Here is a 20,751-nt window from a genome sequence, read left to right as displayed (position 1 = left end):
TGCGCACCGCAGATTTGCTTCACAATGTGCACAAATAAACAAAAAACAACATTTGATTTGAACAAGCGCAAAGATGTCACTAGTACTTGCACTAGCTGGTTGCTGCTAGGCCTTTTAGAAGAGAAGTTTTTGTGGGACTTAGATCAGACTTTTGTGGGGCTTCCTTCTGAAACCTTGTAAGCAGAAAACATGTGAAAACATGTTCTCTGGGAAAGAGAAAAGAAAGCATTATCCCCACCTACTGGCGAAGTTGCAATAACTCCTGCATCATGAAAGAGCAGTTTAAAAAAAAAATATTATATAAATAAATTTGTAGCAGGGGTGTGTAGGGCTCAGGGCAAATATCCCCAACTGCCCTCCCCCGTGACCATACAGGTTGCTGCAACTCCAGAATTGCACTGCTGTTGTGCAGTGATCTGGTGCAATCTCTATTTGTCTTCAAGCTTTGTGGTTTTTAGAAATCCTTCAAGCAAATTCACCGTTAGAAGTTCTGTGTCTTGCTTCATTCATCTTCTTTCAAAACACGACCTATGAGGTATACATCTAAGGGCTGCATGTACGAAGACTGGTAATAGAGATAACCAAATAGTGATTTTTCTGCGAATTACTATTTGGTAATCACTGTTACCTATATACAAAAGTGATATCTGGCCCATTAGTGATTCGTAGTGGGTCGCAAGTAGACCTACCTCATGAATACTCGTGAGGTAGGTCTCTATTTGTTTCGTACTAGGATTCGTTGCCATCACAGGAATGGTGGCCTGCTGGTGTCAGCAGGCCACCATGTCTGTGATTGTTTTTAAATAAATAAATCATAAAAAATAAAAAAATGCGGCCTGTTTATCTTGAAGGAAAACGGGATGAGCTAAAAAACATAAAAATGAAACTTTTCATTTTTTATTTTTAAAAGGTAGACAGTGGTCTGTGGGATCACTGCCTGCTCTTAAAAAATATTTATTCAAACATTCTCAGAGGGGAAGGTGTCCTAAAGTATCCTCTTCCTATTTGAGAATGGGTTACCACCAACTTTCAGATGGTGGTAAAGTGCAAATGTTTTGCAACCGCATTTTGGTTGCAAACATTGGTACATCCCAATGTGAATCAGTATTTGGAAGAAAAAAAACTAATACGCCTTTTCCAAATACCGATTCACAAACCCAAATTGCAATTCGGTAATTAGTTACTGAGTCACAATTTGGGTTTAGTACATAGGAAAAGGCATTTTGGCATTTGCAAACAGCCTGACTACGAATCGGGCCATTTGGGAATGCCCGAAAGAGACTTGTTTTGTACATCTAGCCTTATGTCTCTAGTAAGGCTTTTAACCTCTGGTATGTATAGAATGTATAGGGGATATGCTTGTCTCATTTTGTAGAAAAAGGCTGTTTACTTTGCTGAGTTTTGAAATTTACTTCAGATGAGCTTGAATTTGCAGCTTTTTTTCTTTTTTTGTTGAGTAGTAATGGGTGTCATCTTATTTCTGCTTGACAGACATTGCTTGGGGCATTCCTGATGACTTTAAATATAGTTTGCAAAATACAATGCAGGTCCTTTCTGTGGGCTAGTTTCCCATTAGGGTGTCTATTGTGAGTTGCTAGTTGCTTCCATTGGAGATGCCGAGGCTGGAATTGATGATACCCCTAGGTATGTGCTAGTGAGATTGTTGGGATTACAAGTTGTATCTCGTACAATGGGGAATAACATACAGACCTAGGAATGCTGGGTCCCATTTTTATTGATTTCCTTCTTCTGGGGGAAGGGGACACAGGCCCAAATCCACAACCATTTACACCCTGCTTGGATCACAAGGTGGTAAATGGGGAGAGCGGGTGATGGGAGATGTTAGACTTGGCATCCTTGGCGTGGTCTCCCCTAACGTTTTCTCTCTGTTTCCCAGGTTGTTGATGTATGCTGGACTCTGTTTTTGCTGTTTTTTTTACTCTGGCCACTTTTCCACTGCTATCCAGTGCTGAAGTGCAAGTGCTCCTATGTAAAATGTATGTGTAATTGACTTTCTACTAGTAAGTCCCTAGTACAGTACACTAGAGGTGCCCAGGGCCTGTAAATGAAATGCTACTAGTGGGCCTACAGCACTGGTTGTGCTACCCACATTAGATACCCTGCAAACAAGGCTCAGACCTGCCACTGTAGTGTCTTTGTGTGCAGTTTTAAACTGCCAATTCGACTTGGAAAGTGTACCCACTTGCCAGGCCTAAACCTTCCCTTTTTATACATATAAGGCACCCCTAAGGTAGGCCCTAGGTAGCCCCATGGGCAGGGTGCAGTGTATGTTAAAGGTGGGACTTGTACTTATGTGTTTTACATGTCCTGACAGTGAAATACTGCCAAATTCGTTTTTCCCTGTTGCAAGGCCTATCTCTCTCATAGGTTAACATGGGGGCAGCCTTTAAATATTATTAAAGCTCAGATTCCTTTTGGGAGCAGATAGGCGTGGAGTTTGGGGACTCTGAACTCACAATTTAAAAATACATCTTTTAGTGAAGTTGGTTTTTAGATTCTGTGTTTGAAAACGTCACTTTTAGAAAGTAGGCATTTTCTTGTTTAAACCATTCTGTGACTCTGTCTGTTTGTGGATTCCCTGTCTGGGTCAGTTTGACAGTTGGGCTGTTTGCTCCTCTCTTTAGACAGTGACACAAAGGGAGCTGGGGTCTAACCTGCATATCCTGATGAGCCATCTGTGCTGGGAGGGAGGGGAGGAATGGTCACTCACACCTGAAAGGACTGTGCCTGCTCTCACACAATGCAGTCTCCAACCCCCTGGTGTTCGTCTGAGGCCTACTTGAAAACAACAGAGACTTCTCTTTGAAGTAGACCTACTTCAAAGGCAGGAAGGGTTATAAGAAGAGCCCCAAAGCCCCTGAAAATTAGATCACTTCTGGAATCAAGAGGAACCTCTACCAAGGAGAAGAGCTGAAGAGCTGAGGAGAAGTGCTGCCCCTGCCTGTGACTCTGCTTTGTTGGGCTATCCTGCAGTTACTGCTTCTGCCTGTGAAAGGGGACAAAATGTTTGATTTTTGTCATTTCGGTCTTGTTTTGTTTAGATAAATATTCCCTATTTTTCTAATCCTGTGTTGTGTCATTTTGTAGTGTTTTCTCTGAGTTACTGTGTGTGTTGCTTTAAAACATTTACACATTGATTCAGAAGTTAAACCTGCCTGCTCGTGCCAAGCTACCAAGGGGGTGAGTGGGGGTAACTGAGGGTGATTCTCCTTTACCCTGACTAGAGTGAGGGTCCTTGCTGGACAGGTGGTAACCTGACTACCAACCAAAGACCCCATTTCTAAAAGGAGGGAATGTATCCTTTTAATTCAGCGGGGAAGCTTCTTCTGTTCAACTCATGCTCAAATATTCAGGCAGGTGGGGGTGCCTGCAGCCTTGCAGCTCTACAGATTGCTCTTGTGTCGGAAGGGTCTGGGACCCTTATTATTTTGTCCTGAGTTTGAGGATCCCGAAAACTTGTAGTTGCTGGGACAACTTGTACTAGGGGCCATTAGTGTAGTCTTATGTGCTGGCTGGGATGCAGTTTTCCGGAGGAGTATTGATTGATTAAATCCATTGAATATTCATATCAAGAGCCCATAGGTGCGCTGTGCTTCAAACCTTGGAGATCTCGGCACAGAATTTTAACATTGCCTTTTCCTCCAAAAGTTCCACGGCTTGGGCAAATTTTCCATTTCTGCTGAATATTATTCCCCAAAATGATGGTACAAATGTGCCATCATTTATTTCCCTGCTTATCTTACACTTGTGTTCATTAGTTATTATTAGAAAATGTTCAGAAAAATCAAGATTTTTTGTGGTGTTTATTTTTAGAATCTTTAGTTACTTTGATTTTGCACTGACAGGCATATGGCTCTAAAGGACAAAACTGTAGTAAATCCTATCTTGTTTTAATGGGGAACAGGAGTTAGCTTAGCCTTCTGCCCCGTCACCTAGTGACTTTTACCCTACTTAGTTTGCTCTGTTTTAGTGCAATTGTTCAATTATATGTTTCCAAGATGGCTGCATTGTTTCTACTTAGGCCAGTGTTTTTGTCTCACATTATGTGCCACTGCGCGAAGGCGTCACTATCAAGCGACAAAGATAAACAAACTGTAGCTATTCACATTAGGTACTTTCCATCTTCACGCCTTATAGGGAATTGTTTACATAAATTGCCGTCCCAAGCATGTCTTGTTATCTATTGTTTGGGAACAGACCTACGTCAGGGGTCCAAGCAGATCTGAATAAGTGCACCTGACATAGACTGATAGTCAGAGGGATTCTGACCAGATGCCATTGCTGCTATTGGTGCTGCATGTCACCTTGAGGCTGACCCAGTCTTCGTGTCCCTACGGAGTCTGAGCTAGAGACCTCATTCCAAGGCAACGAGGGTTGGGGGGCTCTTCTCATGGACCTGGCATTGGCAGATTAGGTTTAACATACCTAGCTCTCTTTAGGTTAGGGATTAGGTTCATCATGCTAGGGTATTAGGATATATTTAATACCTAATGTCATATTATGTTATTGCAAGATGGTGGGGTTCTTTGTACTAATGACTCTCATCTTCACAATTCTGTTTCTTGCATTGTTCATTATCCTAATCATTGCAGCCCATGCAACTTATCGTAGATTGCAGTTTTGTTAATAAAACCCTATTGAAAACTTTACTGCATCTCCTTCATTGCCTGTGTTTGATTGAGACAGTTGTTCATGTGAGAAAGAGGTAATCTCAGTTTAATCGCAACACTCCCTGAGATGTCACACTCTTGAGTCCATACGTAAAGGTTGCCACAAATCACCTTTTACTGTTTGGGTTTTTGGTGAGGTGCTGCTTGTGAGCCGGGAGGGTTGGGACGACAGTTGCGACTTGTTGAAGGATTGGCATGGTCGCCTACAAACATAAGTACTGTCATCCTTAAAACCAGCAGTCTTGCCTAGAGCAAGAGTCAAACTATGACAAAACCTTTATTCTAGTTTTCACTTATGTTGTGTATAGGAGGACAATATCATCTTGATAGAAAAGGTTGTTTATCTCCTCATTCTACAATAGCGTACCAAGGGGTGGCTGGTTCTTCATTAGAAATTGCCAGATCCACGGCTATATTGAAAGGATTTGGGCTAAGGTGTTTCCTCTGTGACATCCTATGTTTTGTGTATTTAGTTGTAATTAATGTTGTTGCTGAATTCTGTCTGTGTGTTTATTTCTTTGACAACATTGCATTTCATTGCCTCCAAGCCATTTCCAGGAGTTTTTGGAAAAGTCGTGTGTACCAAATTTGAAAGCAAATAAAGTGCACATATATATCCCTTTTGTATATTTTATATACATAATTATATATTAATACTTTCAAGGTGTATTAGTGGTCTGAGGGGTTTGAGACATCCTGAAGGAAAGTGAGTCCGAGGCACAGGAAAAACAGGATACTTGTTTATTGCTGCTAAGTAACAATATAATAAAGCTCAGCCATAACACAGAGCCACCAACTACCACTCTCGCTGCTCTCCGCTCTCCGTCCTCAGATTCCACAGCCACGTCAGGGTTGACATCACCCTGGAATGCAGAGGATCAGAATACCACCCCCCCCTTTATATACTACACAAATTATATACATAAGGATGATGACAAATGATGGTACAAAGTTAATAAAAAAAGTTACATGTAGTCCTTTAGATAAGCAGGTCTTTGCATTTTCCAATCAGATCTCCTTAAGAAATCATCAGTGGAGCCGTTGTCTTTTCCCAAACTTGAGTTCTCATTCTCTTCTGCATCTTCTGCAACACGCATCTGCTTTCCTCTATATGGAACCACACGGTTAAGATTCCATACACGGTGATCGTCCGTTCTGATGGCATTGTTGAAGATTTTAATGACTTTCATTGGTTTAGATAACTTGTTGCCACCAAACTGAAAACCTGGACGCTTAATCATGACCCAATCCCCCACATTTACCTTGGTCACTTTAACAGAATGTTTATGATCAAAATAAATCTTGCGATTATTCGCTTTGACATTTTCTCTTACCTTTCTGATATTATCATCAACAGTTACATTTTCATTTCCCAAGAACACGTTAACCCACGATGGCTCAAGTATAGTATTGGGGCGTCAACCCCTAAACAACTCAAATGGTGAAAAACCTGTGGTAGTATGGGGTGTGAATCTGTATACGCCTACTCTTTTGATAACCTCATCTTGCCAACCCCTACCACTACCCTTCGCCAAGGAAATTGTCTCCTTCAGCACTCTATTGAACCTTTCAATCATTCTATTGGACTCTGGATGATATAGGGTGCACTTCTTGTGCCGTATGTCACACTCAGCAAGAAACAACTCAATTTCTTTAGAGATTAGCTGCACCCCATTATCAGTAAGTAATGTCTCAGGAATGCCCTCCCTCATGAACAGATCTTTCAAAAACTTTACAACTTGTCCAGTTTCAATTCCTCTGGAGAAACAGATTTCTGGCCAACGTGAAAACATGTCTATTACAACAATAACGTAGATTTCTTGCCCGCCATTTTGTATGGGCCCTAAAACATCCAAAGCAACATCTTCCCATGGTTTGTCCGGGCGATCTCTTATCACCATTGGTTGGACTTTGGGCGTACTGCTCTTCTCACTTATGGCACACTGCATACATTCTCTTACCAGGCGTTCAATTTGGGCATCCATACCTGGCCACCAATAGCTAGCCCGTAGTCTCTCCTTTATCTTAGAGATACCCAAATGACCCTCATGCGCCATATTGAGTAAGTCTAATCTTAGCTTAACCGGGGGAATCGGCCTCGTACCACGAATGAGAAGACCCTCCCTAAAGGCCAGTTGATCTTTAACCATCCAATAACCCTTGCACAGATCTCCTCCCTGACCCTTGTGCGACCATCCATGACTTATTAGATCAATGACCTTTTGTATAGTGGCATCACCTCGGACCTCTTCGAGCCATCTATCCTTTGAAATAGTTTCAGTATTAAGTTCACACACATCAAACTGGCCAAGTTCACACATATCAAACTGGTTTTCAATAGTGTCATTGCTCTTGCTCTCATCCACTAACCTGGACAAGGTATCAGCAATCACATTTTCCACACCAGGAATGTATCTCGCTTCAAAGTTATACTCTTGCAAGTCAATCACCCATCTGGATATCCTAGAAGATATGGAATCAATGCCTCTCTTATTGAAAACCTCACACAAAGGTTTGTGATCAGTCTTAACTATGAATTCTGTGCCCCATAGAAATGTTTTGAGTTTCTTAATAGCTCAATGTACCACGAGGGCTTCTCTTTCAATACTGAATATCTAGATTCAGCACCATTAAGACTTCTAGACAGAAACATAATGGTGTTTTCTTGACCACACCTATCTTGCTGTAAGACCGCGCCCAGGCCCTTTAGGCTGGCATCCGTAGTAATTATGGATTTCTTCTTTGGATCAGAATTCTTAAGTTTAGGGGCCAAGGCTAACTTGTTCTTGATCACTTTAAATTCCTTCTCACACTCCTCACTCCATAGAAAGTTTGTGCCCTTTCACAATAAACCCCTCATATTATACGTAACCTCAGCGAAGTTCTTGACAAATTTATGATAGTATTCCACCATCCCCAGAAAACGCATAAGTTCTTCTTTGGAGGTGGGGGAAATCATGTTTTGAATAGTGTCAACCAAATCTGCTTTGGGTATGACCCCTTCACCCGTTATTGTGTGGCCAAGGTAGTCAATGGTTTCCATGACAAATTTGCACTTCTCAAATTTAACAGTTAAATTGTGGTCACATAACCTCCTCAAAACCTGCCGAACTCTTGCATCGTGTACATTCCTGTTACTGCCATGTACCAAAATGTCATCTTGGTAAACACAAACCCCTTCTAGGGTTGCCAACACTTTTTCCATGACCCTTTGAAAAACCGAGGCAGCTGAAATTAGGCCAAAAGGGAGGCGAGTGTATCTGAATGTGCCAAAAGGGGTGATGAAGGCAGTGAGATCCATAGACTCTTCATCATGTTGAATCTGATGATAGGCAGATGCCAAGTCAATGGTGGTGAATACCTTGGCATACCCCAACATCATGAGCAGTTGAGAAATATTGGGTAGAGGGTACTTGTCAACCACTACGCACTTATTGAGCTGTCTAAGGTCAATGCATAATCTAAGAGATCCATTGGATTTTCTAGCAGTATTCACAGGGGCCAACCAATCGGTAGTTTCCACTTCCTCAATGATACCCTGACCTCTGAGCTTGTGTAGTTCTGTCTGAACCTCCTCTCGTAAGTTCACTGGAATACTCCTTACCTTGCTACAAACCGGCACAGAACCTGGACAAATTTTAATTTTGTGTTTATAACCCTTTAAGCAACCCAGTTCACATTTGAAAACCTTGGGGAATTCAGAATGTTCTGCTTGTTGTAAGTCCAAATCTGTTTGCTGTGTAACTGCATTGACAGGGGTTAATTCTTTCAACACAATGGGATTATCCAGAGGGGGATCTAACATAATTCCTAAATCTCTTTGGTGCCACCAACTAATACTGCTATTGCCCTTCTTTGACACATAAATCTTACCGGAGATGTGGCGATCCTCATATTCAATTGAGCCTATGAAGTAATCATGTAATGGTATAAGCTCATCTCCATAGGCGCGTGGTTTACTATCAGGCTTTAGTAACACAACCGTGTCTTTTAGCTGAAGGTGGAAAAAATCATTAGAAATAATCGTGATTTTGACACCAGAATCAAATAAAACTTTGGTTCTTTTGCCCTCAACCTGAATGAAATCCAGGGGACCAACACATTTGCCAGTTTCTATTTGCAAGATAATTTGTCCACAGTCGAAATCCGTAGGGGTCACTTCTCCACCATTTTGGGTGTTAATTTCATATACCGATTGCTTAGACGTTCCTAGCTTGCAAACTGAGAAGTGACCTCGTTTCTTACAAAAAGTACATGTCGCATTAATAGCAGGACAGCTCTTATCATTTGCAAAGTGTCCCAACCTGTCACACCTGAAGCATCTCTTATCTTCAGTAGGTCTTTTGTTGTATCGCTGTTTAACACCCAAAGAGTTACAAGTGTTTTTCGTAACCACACACACCTGATTGGAAACATCACTCTTGATTGCATCTACACATTTTAAGGAATGTTCGATTTTTTTAGCAATAACCAGCACTTCTTCAAGAGGACGATCATCTGTAAGCCATAGCTCCTCCCGTATTTTTTCAAGGTGACACCCCAACATAAATTGATCCCTGATTCTCTTGTCTGTTAGAACTCCAAACTTACAGGAAGAAGCAAGACGACGAAGATCAGTAACATAATTTTCAATGCATTCACCTTCTCTTTGCAAACGCTTCCCAAAGTAGTAACCCTCTAAAATTGTGCTGACCTTGGGAAGATAATGGATATCCAACTTGCGTATACAAGTTTCATATTCATTAAGATATATTGCCTCACTGTCAGGAATGTCAGGCAAATGGTCAAACACCTCTTGCCCCTCTGAGCCTAGACAGTGAAGCAACAGGGCCGTTCTCCTTTCAGCACTCAAGGAGGTTCCACAAACTTTTGCATACCGTTCAAAAACTTTTTTCCACTTAGCCCATTTAATGGGCGGCTACCCAGGAGATGAGAGGAAAAATTGAGGCGCTGGTACGTTCTGCATAATGAGGAAAATATGTACGAGTTGCAGGAGGTACTAACAACTAAACAGATTACAAAGGTTCACAATGCATATAACAGACGCCAATTGAAGTTAATAGTTCAAGTGCAGCAGTCACATGCTATAAAGTTGTGCACTTTGGGGAAGAAAAAGGTGCAGCTCAGCGAGATACTTAAAACCAGAGATGGTGACGATCCATGAAGAAGAAAGTTAGGACTTGCGCACTCGGGTAGAATCCTTTGTACAGAAAAAATGAGGTGAATATTGAAGCACCGTAGGACACCAAGAAGAAAGAGCAGGCAAAGTTCTTTGTATAATCTAGTGGGACAAAAAACAAAACAAAAAAACAGTATTCTAGCAACGTAGAAGGTTTCATCAACATATGAGGATATTACTCATTGAAGTCTCTCAGCATTTATTTCTCAGTATAGTTTCCCACTGTTTATTTTCGTTCTCTCTTAATGTTGAATGTTTGAGAAGAAAAGGGAAAAAGAGAAAACAAATGCACCTGTAATTGACAGGGAGAAAGCCCAGCAAAGGGTTAAATATAAATGACTTTCAATCTTTTAAAAAAAAAACATTAATCAGGAGTCAGCTGTGAGAGAGTCCGAGTTGTTTGATTACCATGGAGACACTCCAGGGGACTGGGTTGAATGTAAACAAACAGCCAGCCAGTCAACCGTGAAGAGATAATGAGGCCTGAATCAATATAGTCAGTGAAGCCTAAAGGGAAAGTTAAGCCTCCCAGAGAGCTGAAAGTCTAATCAAACATACCATCAACAAGCCGGTTTAAAAAATGCAGTCATCTGGCTGAATCCAATCTTTTGAAAAGCGCTCCTTCCACGGTTATGTTTAGCTTCAACTCTAATCCCACCTTCGTCGCCAGTGAAGGAAAGTGAGTCCGAGGCACAGGAAAAACACAGGATACTTGTTTATTGCTGCTAAGTAACAATATAATAAAGCTCAGCCATAACACAGAGCCACCAACTACAGCTCTCGCTGCTCTCCCCTCTCCGTCCTCAGCATTCCACAGCCATGTCAGGGTTGACATCACCCTGGAATGCAGAGGATCAGAGTACCACATATCGTTTGTTTCTTTGATTTGAATTGTCTAGTTTGCGATGGTACATAACAGGTTGCTTGGGTGGTTAATCTCTGTAGTCATTGGAATTCAGGCATTTGCTGTTTTACATATGCGGTTGAAAATCTCCTCGACCATTCTTAAGTAAAATAAAATTATACATACTGGTTGCTCGATGAAATATCTTCAATGTTCCTAATTTTACTGTGAAGTTGCTCTATTTGATCACTAGTTATTTTGTCTCGTCTTGGTTTCTTGTCAGTATTTTTATTTCTCAGTTGTCTGTGTACCTTGCTATTGTGACTGGATACTCAGGACAGAATTGAATTACATTTTCCACTTAGTGTACCTGGTGGTTTGCTGTGAATTGTTACATTTCCTAGCTTTGTAGGAGTTTGGGCGGGGTTGACTCCAGACTCTCCCATCTGTAATGCCAGCTCTTTAACCCCATGTCCAACTCCAAAAGGTGTTCAGCAAAAGGACTTCATGGAGATTTCTTGTGGCCTAGAGACTCTTTCTCACAGCACATGCATGATTTTGGGGTGCTTTGATATTCAGCTGTCAAAGAACAGTTACTGGGCTGTTTGTGTTTTTGCTCATAGTTTTCTTTGTTGACTACCAGAGGTTTCAATTAGAATTAGACTTAATGGTTTGTGGAATAGTGTATTTCCCTCTGTGTGACAGGTTGTGGATGATAATGAGACTACAGCCTTTTTATTGTGTTTGTGCTAGCCATTGAGGTTCATTGAGTCTAAGTATGTTCTGGCCCTACTCATTTAATGGAAAACCCCTAGTTGTCTAGCGCCTCACTGTTAAAGACTTGTTCTGCTAGCCTCGTCCAAGGTGAGGTGTGACTAGACGTAAACAATGAACAACTAGATTATTTCTGCTGTTAGGGTGCAGCAGTGGTGTAACAAAACTTGAGGAGGCCCCCCTGCAAAGTACTTGGAGGAGCACCTCACTGAACTCACTCAGGAGTTCTTAGGCCAGGGTACCGTGTTGTGGGGGCTCGCTGGGGGTTGCACCAGGGGGGCTGCAGGGGCCTTTGTTACACCACTGTGTAGCTGAAAATAGTGCACCAGGTGCACTGCCACTGAGGGCCATGCATGCAAGGGACCCATTTTTCTCCAATTAGATTGCTTTTTTACTATCAAACCAGGGAGCAGGGGAGCTAATTTCTTTGCTTGCATTTGGGCCCATAGTACCCTTCCTATGCCACTGGTTTGTTGGTATACTAGTGACTGTACAGTCTTTTAGACTGCTGCCCAGTACTAAAAGTCCTAACTTTCCCAGTGTTCACCCTCTTCACCTGCCGTATGTATCAAGAGCACCAATGCATTGCATAGGTGTACTCGTTGTTGATGACATTTAGGTCTGGAAAATTGTTGCCCGATGCACTTCCATCCTTCAGTGGGCACCATTTAGGCACAGTGGGTGTATGAACTGTTTCTTGTTCATTTAATCAGATGTATGTCTCTTCCTATGAGAATCTGTTTGTCTGTGGATATGAGTGTCAAACCTACAATATTTTATACACACTTTGCACTTTGTAAACAACCATAAAATAAAACACTTGAATAATTTCATAATGTTCTGTTTTTGTGTTGCTAAGGATAACTGCTGCACACCAGTAGTACTGTCATCTGGGCTGATTTGTGTTCTCTGGGTGGCCCCAAAAGCTAGAACACATCAAGAAAAGTTCCAGCAGCTGTTTACACTTGTTAATCTCTTGCTAAATACAAAAACCCGATTAAAGTTTACAATGGCTTCTTGCATGCACTTGACATCAATTCATAACCTTTAATAACTGTAACCTTCTTAAGGTGCTAGCATAGTATTAGTCACTGTCTTGCAAGACATTATGGGCAGTATTTTTTATGTTATATTTGGATACATTACTAATTTTAGTTTGTTAACGTAAATCAACTGAATTATGACATATACATACTCAGCCCAATATGTGGTAGGTCTCACAAGTGTTTATACAGGAAAGGAAAACTAATGGCAATCAACTTATGCCTTTTTATACTCAGTTTGTTCAACACGATTATTTCAGAGAAATTACTAACACGCATGCGCGCACACATAAACATACGCTTATTAATTACATTTTGAAGTTAAAATGCAGCAGCCCATATTTACACAATTTTGTTCTTCAAGTTGTCTCCCATTTCCTATTTCCCTAGAAAACCCATCAATTGTGTGGACCATGAATTTATGATGTGTTCAATCTCTTTAATCTTCAATCATTCAAATTGATATCACAATTTATGTACACAATATATTTAACTCATTTTGCACATCCCGGTCTGTGTTTCATTAACCTCATTTCTTTTTCACAATCAAACTTTTTTTGCTATTTTCTCTAGTTTTCATGAGGACTAACAACAAAATTGTAGGATCTTATTGTAGTAGTTATGTAAATGTAGAACGAATGTTCGCCACATCCTCCAGTCAACCGTCGTTCTCCTCAGTTCCATCAGGCACGTTCCAACAGAATATTCCCCCCTTCTGCTGTTCGTTCTACATTTACATAACTATTGCAATAAGATACTACAAAATTCTTAAGATATTTCACTTCATTGGACAGGGACCACTGACTCAACACCCTATTGTGATTAATGCACTGCCCTCAGGGCAGCTAACATGCGCCTGTCCTATTGGCAGAGCATTCAAGTGAAATATGGAGCACCTGCTTCAAAGCAGCTCTGTGCTTCTCTGTGCAGGCAGCTACCTTTACTTACTTACACCTTCTACCCCTTGTGGAATAGAGGCCATCAACTAGGACTCTCCAGCCACCTCTGTTCTTGGCTTTTCTTTCAATCTGACTCCAGGTGTAACCCATCACCTTGCAGTCGACATTGAGGCCTCGGCACCAGGTGTTTCTTGGCCTTCCTATTGTCTTTTTCCCTTGAGGATTCTAGGTCAGGGCTTTCTGGTGATGTTTAATGCAGGCTTGCGGAGGGTGAACCTATCCAGCCCCAGCGTCTTTTCATGATTTCTTCATGAGCAGGGAATTGGAAAGCCTGCTGCCATTGGTTGTTGTTGCTAATGATGTTTGTCCAATGGATTTGGAGGATTTTCCTCAGGCAGCTGTTAGTGAGGGTCTGGACTTTGTTGGTGGTGGTCACTGTTGTCCTTCAAGTTTCTACTCCTTAGATAAGGACCGATTTTTCTTTAGTATTAAAAATCCTGATTTTGGTTAGCAGCATTAGATCGTTGGAGCTCCAGATCTTCTTTAGTTGAAAGAAGATAGCCCTTGCTTTGCCAATTCTTGCCTTGACATCAGGGTCTGTGCTGCGCTGCTTGTCTATGGCACTTCCCTGGTTGGTGAAGGCCTCATCCTCTTCCAGTACATCGCCTCGAAGAGTGATTGCAGTTAAGGTGGCCACATTAGCCTTCAGGATCTTGGTCTTTCTCTTGTGTATGTTCAAGCAAGGTTGTGCTGATGTGGCTGCCACCTTGTCAGTCTTCTCTTGCATCTGCAAATGGGTATGGGAGAGGAGGGCCAGTTTGTCTCCAAAGTCCAGGTCTTTGAACTGGGTCCACGGTGTCCACTGGATCCCAATTCTTCTCCTTGCTGTGGATGTCTTCATGATCCAGTCTATGGCCAGCAGGAAGAGAAAGGCTAGAGCAAAACTTGGAAGGCTTCTGTGAGTTTTCCTCCATGGACTATCTTGCAGGTCATTCCCTTATAAAATTTCTTGATGATTCTTATGAGTTTTTCTGGCACACCATAGAGGCGGAGGAGTTTCCAAAGAGTCTTTCTGTCCATGCTGTTGAGTGCCATTGCATAGCTGATGAAGCTGAATTAGAGGAGAGGGTCTATCACATCGATGCACAGTGTTGCAATCTGGTCTGTACAGGATCTAGCTTTGTGAAAGCCTGCTTGCTGATCCCTCAACTGAGCATCAACTTGTGCCTTCATTCTGTTCAGGATGATGATGTTAAATACTTTGCCTGGGGTTGATAGAAGAATCATCCCTCTGTAGTTTGTGCAGCTAATCAGGTCATCTTTCTTGGGGATCGTGACAAGATATCCCTCCTTCCAGTCTGACAGCACCTTTTTCTCTATTCAGATCTTTCTAAACATGGGGTAGACCGTGTCTACTGATGTTTCAAAGACTGCCTTCAGTGCTTCTACAGGAATGTTGCCAGGTCCTGCTGCCTTCCCATTTCTCAGATGTTTGATGGCTTGCAGTATTTCTTCCTTGGTTGGTCTTTTACAGTTGATTGACAAATCCTTGTCTGCTGGCTGTATGTCTGATGGAGACTGAGACATCAGCAGTTCTTCAGAGTGCTTCACCCATCTTCGTTGTTGGCCTTCATTACCCTTGATTGTCTTCCCAGCTTTGTTTTCAACAGATCTTTCTGGCTTGCTGCATCTGCCGGAGAGTTTCCTTGTTATGTTGCAGAGTTCTTTCAAATTTCCATGGCTTGCTGATTCCTGGGCTTCTGTTGCAAGACCATCAATGAATCTCACTTGTCTCCTTTTAAGCTTCTGTTTGCCACTAGGGGCAGAGCATTTAAGGGAAATATTGAGCAGCTGCTTCAAAGCCGCTCAGTGTTTGCTTGTGCAGGTGGCAACCCTCTTGCACTTTAAAAAGATTATAGATACTCTCGCAGGTGGGTGCAGTGAGGGACTGCACCCGCCTGTATGGGGATGTCTGGTGGGGTCCCTGGGACCCCCTTTGAACCCTTGAGAGGGATGCTATCAGGGGGAGCACTCACTTTCAGTGCGTCTCCTAAGGACATGTTTGCCACTGTACTCATGTCTATAATACAGTGTGGGCACAGAGGCAAAGAGAGTCTCTCATTTACCATGGAGCCATGCCCCCATACAAGTGAGGAAAGGCCCTCTCATGATGGCGCTTGCACTACATGTGCTCCAGTACTATCAGTATAACAAAAGGGGACACACTAGCATCTGAGCCCCCTTTTGTAATATTATTATGCCCCGGGGAGCACAAACTAGATGCACATGTCCTTTGTGCCCCGGTGCTTAATGTATCATACGGCCCTTGGTGTGCTATAATTTGATCTGTTTATCTGACTGTTGCTTCTTGACTCCAGTTTTAATGCACCAAGTGATATCCAGGCTGTCCTTCCAATAAAAGCGGTATCCTCCTTGCATTGAGGTGTTTACTTGGGAAAATTAGGAATGTGAGACAACTTGATGAACTAAAATATATAAATATGAGATATTGCTGTATTTTAACTTAAAATTGTTAAATTAACGCATAAATAAGTTTATAGATAATCCTGGTGAATGAATTATGGATACACAGGCTTTGGTTGATTACAACAAACTTTAATTAGCAACAAGTTCAATGCTTTTTTAGGTCAGTCCTTTGACAGTGCTTTAGCTGTTCAGCCAGACTATTATTTTGGCAAAGAATCATATAAAATATACATGCTAGACGTGGTTAAGCCACTAAAAAATCAAACCAGATGCCTGGCTCTGGTTCAGCTCAAAGTCCTAATGGCACCTTGGGGGTTATTCTAACTTTGGAGGAGGTGTTAATCCGTCCCAAAAGTGACAGAAAAGTGACGGATTTACCACCAGCTGTATTACGAGTCCATTATATCCTATGGAACTCGTAATACGGCTGGTGGTATATCCGTCACTTTACCGTCACTTTTGGGACGGATTAACACTCCTCCAAAGTTAGAATAACCCCCCTTGTGTCTGAAGCAAGTTGAGCATTAACATGGCTTCTGTTTACCACCCACGCCTTAACCTCATGCACCAAGAATTGAATGCTTAAACCTGTGATAGTAAGAACAAGAGGTACCCATCTAGTGGCTGAGTTTGCATAATGTGAAATTAGAAAACTTGGGATCATTCCTGGCTTCCCCGATTGACCAGATTCTGTGATTATAGGACAATATTTCATTTCACCGAGCCCCCTTTGTCTTTGTTATCACACAAGAGAGTGAGTTCAGAATGTGCACTGAAGAAAAACAACTTGTGTTTGATTTATTAGACTATATTGTTGTGCCCTCTATTATAAGCAACTAGGCCACATGTAGGGTACACATGAGAAATGGCATGCCACGTAGCACACTAATGGCACTGTCAGGGCAGGTAGCAGAACTATTTCTAGGTTCATGTTTAAAAACTATCACTTTTAAAAATTACTTCTCAATAGAGTGATGTTATCTGATGTTCTAAGGTGAAATGTTTCTGCATGTTAAAACAATACCATATTTAAAATTTTGAAGGGATATTGTTGTGGATACATATGAACCAATTCATCCCCTCTGCAGTGCAGTGCGAGCCCGAGCAGAACGGACACATTGTCACTGCTGCATGGATCAGAAGCACCGCAAAGACCTGCATCACATCTCAGCCCATCGCCTCATCAGAACTGCCACTGCAGGATGCATCATTGGTGTAAGCCCTCACATCTCTCATGAATAGAGCCTTGACGGTGATGCCAGACTCCGCATTGCAGCTTTGCAGCTCCTGCAGCAGGAGGGCCTGACTATCAAGACTAGTAAGTGCCAGATATGGCAGGGTTCTGTGATGTATCTGGGACACATGATGGGTGTGCTCGAAGTGCAGCCTCTGCAGACCAAGATTGAAACTATCCTGGCCTCCAACTGTCTAAAAACAGACATAGCCTTCCTGGGCCTCACAGGATAATATAGGAGGTATGTTAAGGGATATGGAACCAGTGTTGGCTCTTTAGCGGAGCTGACTTCAAATAAACAGCCCAGAAAAGTGATCTGGGCAGAGGCCTGCCAGAAAGGATTTGACACCCTCAACAGGGCTATGTATCGCACCTGTACTCACGGCTCCTGGCTTCTCTCAGGAGTTTATAATGCAGACACATGCTTCAGAGCATGGCATAGGGGCTGTTGTATCATAGTTAAATGAGGAGGGCCAAGACAAACCATTGCCTTAATTAGCAGACAGTTACTTCCCTGGGAACAGAGGTAGAGTGCAATTAAAAGGGAGGCCTTTGTTGTGGTCTGATCACTGAAGAAACAGAGAACATAGCTGTTTCGGACTCACTTACTGGCTCAGACAGACTACACTGGCCCTTCAGAGGGTTAATGCAAATGGGAGGTGAAAATCCCAAACTGTTGAGGTGGTCCATCTCCATACAGGGAGAGGACTTTACAGTGTTTCAGAACAGACCGATGCAGATGGTCTATCCAGGTTCTTCCACGTTAGTAATGTGAACTCCAGAGAGGCTGGGTAGTTCTTCCCGCTTTCAGCTGAGGTGGAGACATGCCAGAGCTGTCAGCCTTAGGGTGGTCTTTCCTCAACATATATGCCTTCCTTCTCCATTTTTTCCTGATCTTTTTTTTTGCTGGCCTGAGTACTCTGCACTCTTTACCACTGCTGACCAGTGTGGAAGTGCATGTGCTCACTCCTCAAATAATTATAATATTGGCTTATCCCCCTACTGGCATATATAATTTACTTATGAGTCCCTGGTAAAGTGGTACTACATGTATCCAGGGTCTGGACATTAAATTCTACTAGCAGGCCTGCAGCACTGATTGTGCCACCCACTTAAGTAGCCCCTTTATCATGTCGTAGGCCTGCCACTGTAGCTGTCTGTGCAATCTTTAAACTGTCAGTTTAACCTGACACAAAAAACTTTTGCCAGGGCCAAACTTTCCTTTTCTCATACATATGTCCCCCCTAGGGTATGTCCTAAACAACCCACAAGCGAGGGTGAAGTGTATTTGAAAATTGGGACATATGCTCCTAGGTTGTATATGTCCTGTTAGTAAAACATACTTAAATCCATTTTTCACTGCTGCAAGGCCTACCTTTCCCAAAGGATAACACTGGAGTTAGCTTATACATTTAATTAGCTGTAATTTCCAAATGAGAGAAGGACACCAGTTCATGTTTTGATGTCTTTGGAATTGTAATGAAAAAATCCTCTCTTATGGGAAAGTCAGATTTTAAATTACAACTTTGAAAGTGGCACATTTGTAAAGTTGACATTTTCCTGCCTTAGTCATTTAATGGCTGTAGCCTGTCTCTGGATCACATGACTGGATGAAGCTGACAGTTGGGCTATGTATATTCCTCCTAGACAGCCACACACAATGGAGAGCTTAGGTGTACCTGGCTGGGCCATCACTGGCAGGAAGGGAGGGCGGAGCAGCGCCCAGCCTTTCTTGCACTTGAATAGGATGTGTACTCCGTCCACACAAAGGGCTGCATATCCCTTGTAGTCAGTCTGGAGCCAGGGCAGGGAAGGCAGGTTGCCAGGGGTCTTCAAAGAGAAACCTCCAAAAGCTTTTCTGAGCTTTCAGAGGGAAGGTACCAGGTATAAATATTGGACCTCAGGCACCAACTCTTAAGTACACTTCTGGACCTGTAAATACTCTGCCAGGAAGAAGGACTGATGTACTGCTGAAAGGTCTTCCACTCTGCTGGACTGCTGCTCTGAAGAACTGCTGACCTGCTGTGCTGACCTGCTGCCCTCTTGCATTGGTGAGAAGTACTGAATCTGCATCTGTTAAACCTAGGACCCCAAAGTGACTCTAAAGGCTAGTTGGCTGTTCTCCTGACTAAAGCCTCAGGGACAGAAGGCTCCAACAACCTTGAACCTAGCACCCGGATTCTGCCATCTGTGAGACTTCCCTGCCAAGTGGTGCCACCCCAGTCCTCAACACTTGGAAGTGTGCCTAAGTGCCTCTATGGATCCAGTGGAACTGACACATTTCTGCACAACCGTGAATAGAGACAAATGCATCAATACTGCTGTGTGGATCAGAACTGTTGCAAAGACATGCATTGTATCTCAGCCCGTTACCTCCTCACACCAACCGGTGGATGACGCATACCCAGTGCAGGGAACTTGCATCCCTTGTCAACTACACCAGACTCTGCATCGCAGCCTCCCAGCTCTTCTGAACTGATGCATTGCCATGACTGCGCTAGCATCATTGATGCTGGACTACGCATCACAAGCCCTCGTAGACGGGATCCTCGAAGATGACACAGGACCTCTTACTGAAGCCCCGCTGCATCTCAAGACTGACCCATCACTTCGGCTGCATGATGCTTCTTCCAAGATCCTCTCAATGCCCCACAAATCAAGATTTAAAGGCCCATATTTATACTTATTTTTGTGCTGCATTTGCGTCAGTTTAATGCACAAGTGGTGCAAACTTACAAAATACAATAATACTTTGTACGTTTGCGCTGCTTTTGCGTAAAAAATTATGCAAATGCGGCACAAAAAAGTATAAACATGGGCCAAAATACTCTATTCTGTGGACCTAAATTGATCTCTGTAGCCGACCTGCGCTCCATCATAGTCAACCTGAACTTGTGACTTTGTCCTCAGCTGGCGCAATCAGATATCCACAGTTAGCTTTAATTGACATTTGGCACTATTTTTATTACAATCTTTAAACCTTAATATTTCTGGTTCTACTGATTGGAGTTTTGTCCTTTTGGTCTTGTTTTATTCATTAAAAATAACTCTACTGTTCCAAACTAGTGTAGGCATTGCTGTGTGTATTCACTGTGTTACTGTTTGCAGTGTCACACAAATACTTTACACATTGGCTCTGAGTTAATCCTGACTGCTCTGTGCCATGCTACACAAGGGTTGAGCACTGAATAATTTAGGGTTTGCTTGTGATGTCACCCTGAGAAGAATTGTGATTGCTGTTTGAAAAGGATTTCATCACCTTCTACTAGTAACCCAATGTCTTACAGATAGCATCATATTTTACACCATATTTGTTGCATTATTTCCATCCTAACTATTTTCAGGGTTCAGCTTACGCACGGGCTCTTAGAGCCAAGCCAGAACCTTGGCTCAGCTCTGGCTCGGCTCTCCTTGTTAATTTGTTGGCTCCTTCCGCTCTACATACAGTGATGTTCAGTTAGAGGATTTATCCATTGGTCTGCTAAATTCAGCACAGTTGGTCAGACCACTTTACCAAATGGCTCCCTTCACTTTGAGCAGCTGCACAAATCCAATGGATTATTGTTCACATGCATCTTAAGAATAGTTCCTTTTTCTTCA

This window comes from Pleurodeles waltl, chromosome 4_1 (assembly GCF_031143425.1).
Source record: "Pleurodeles waltl isolate 20211129_DDA chromosome 4_1, aPleWal1.hap1.20221129, whole genome shotgun sequence".
NCBI classification, from domain to species: domain Eukaryota; kingdom Metazoa; phylum Chordata; class Amphibia; order Caudata; family Salamandridae; genus Pleurodeles; species Pleurodeles waltl.
The sequence above is the reverse complement of the archived record's forward strand: the minus strand, read 5'-3'. Positions refer to the sequence as shown.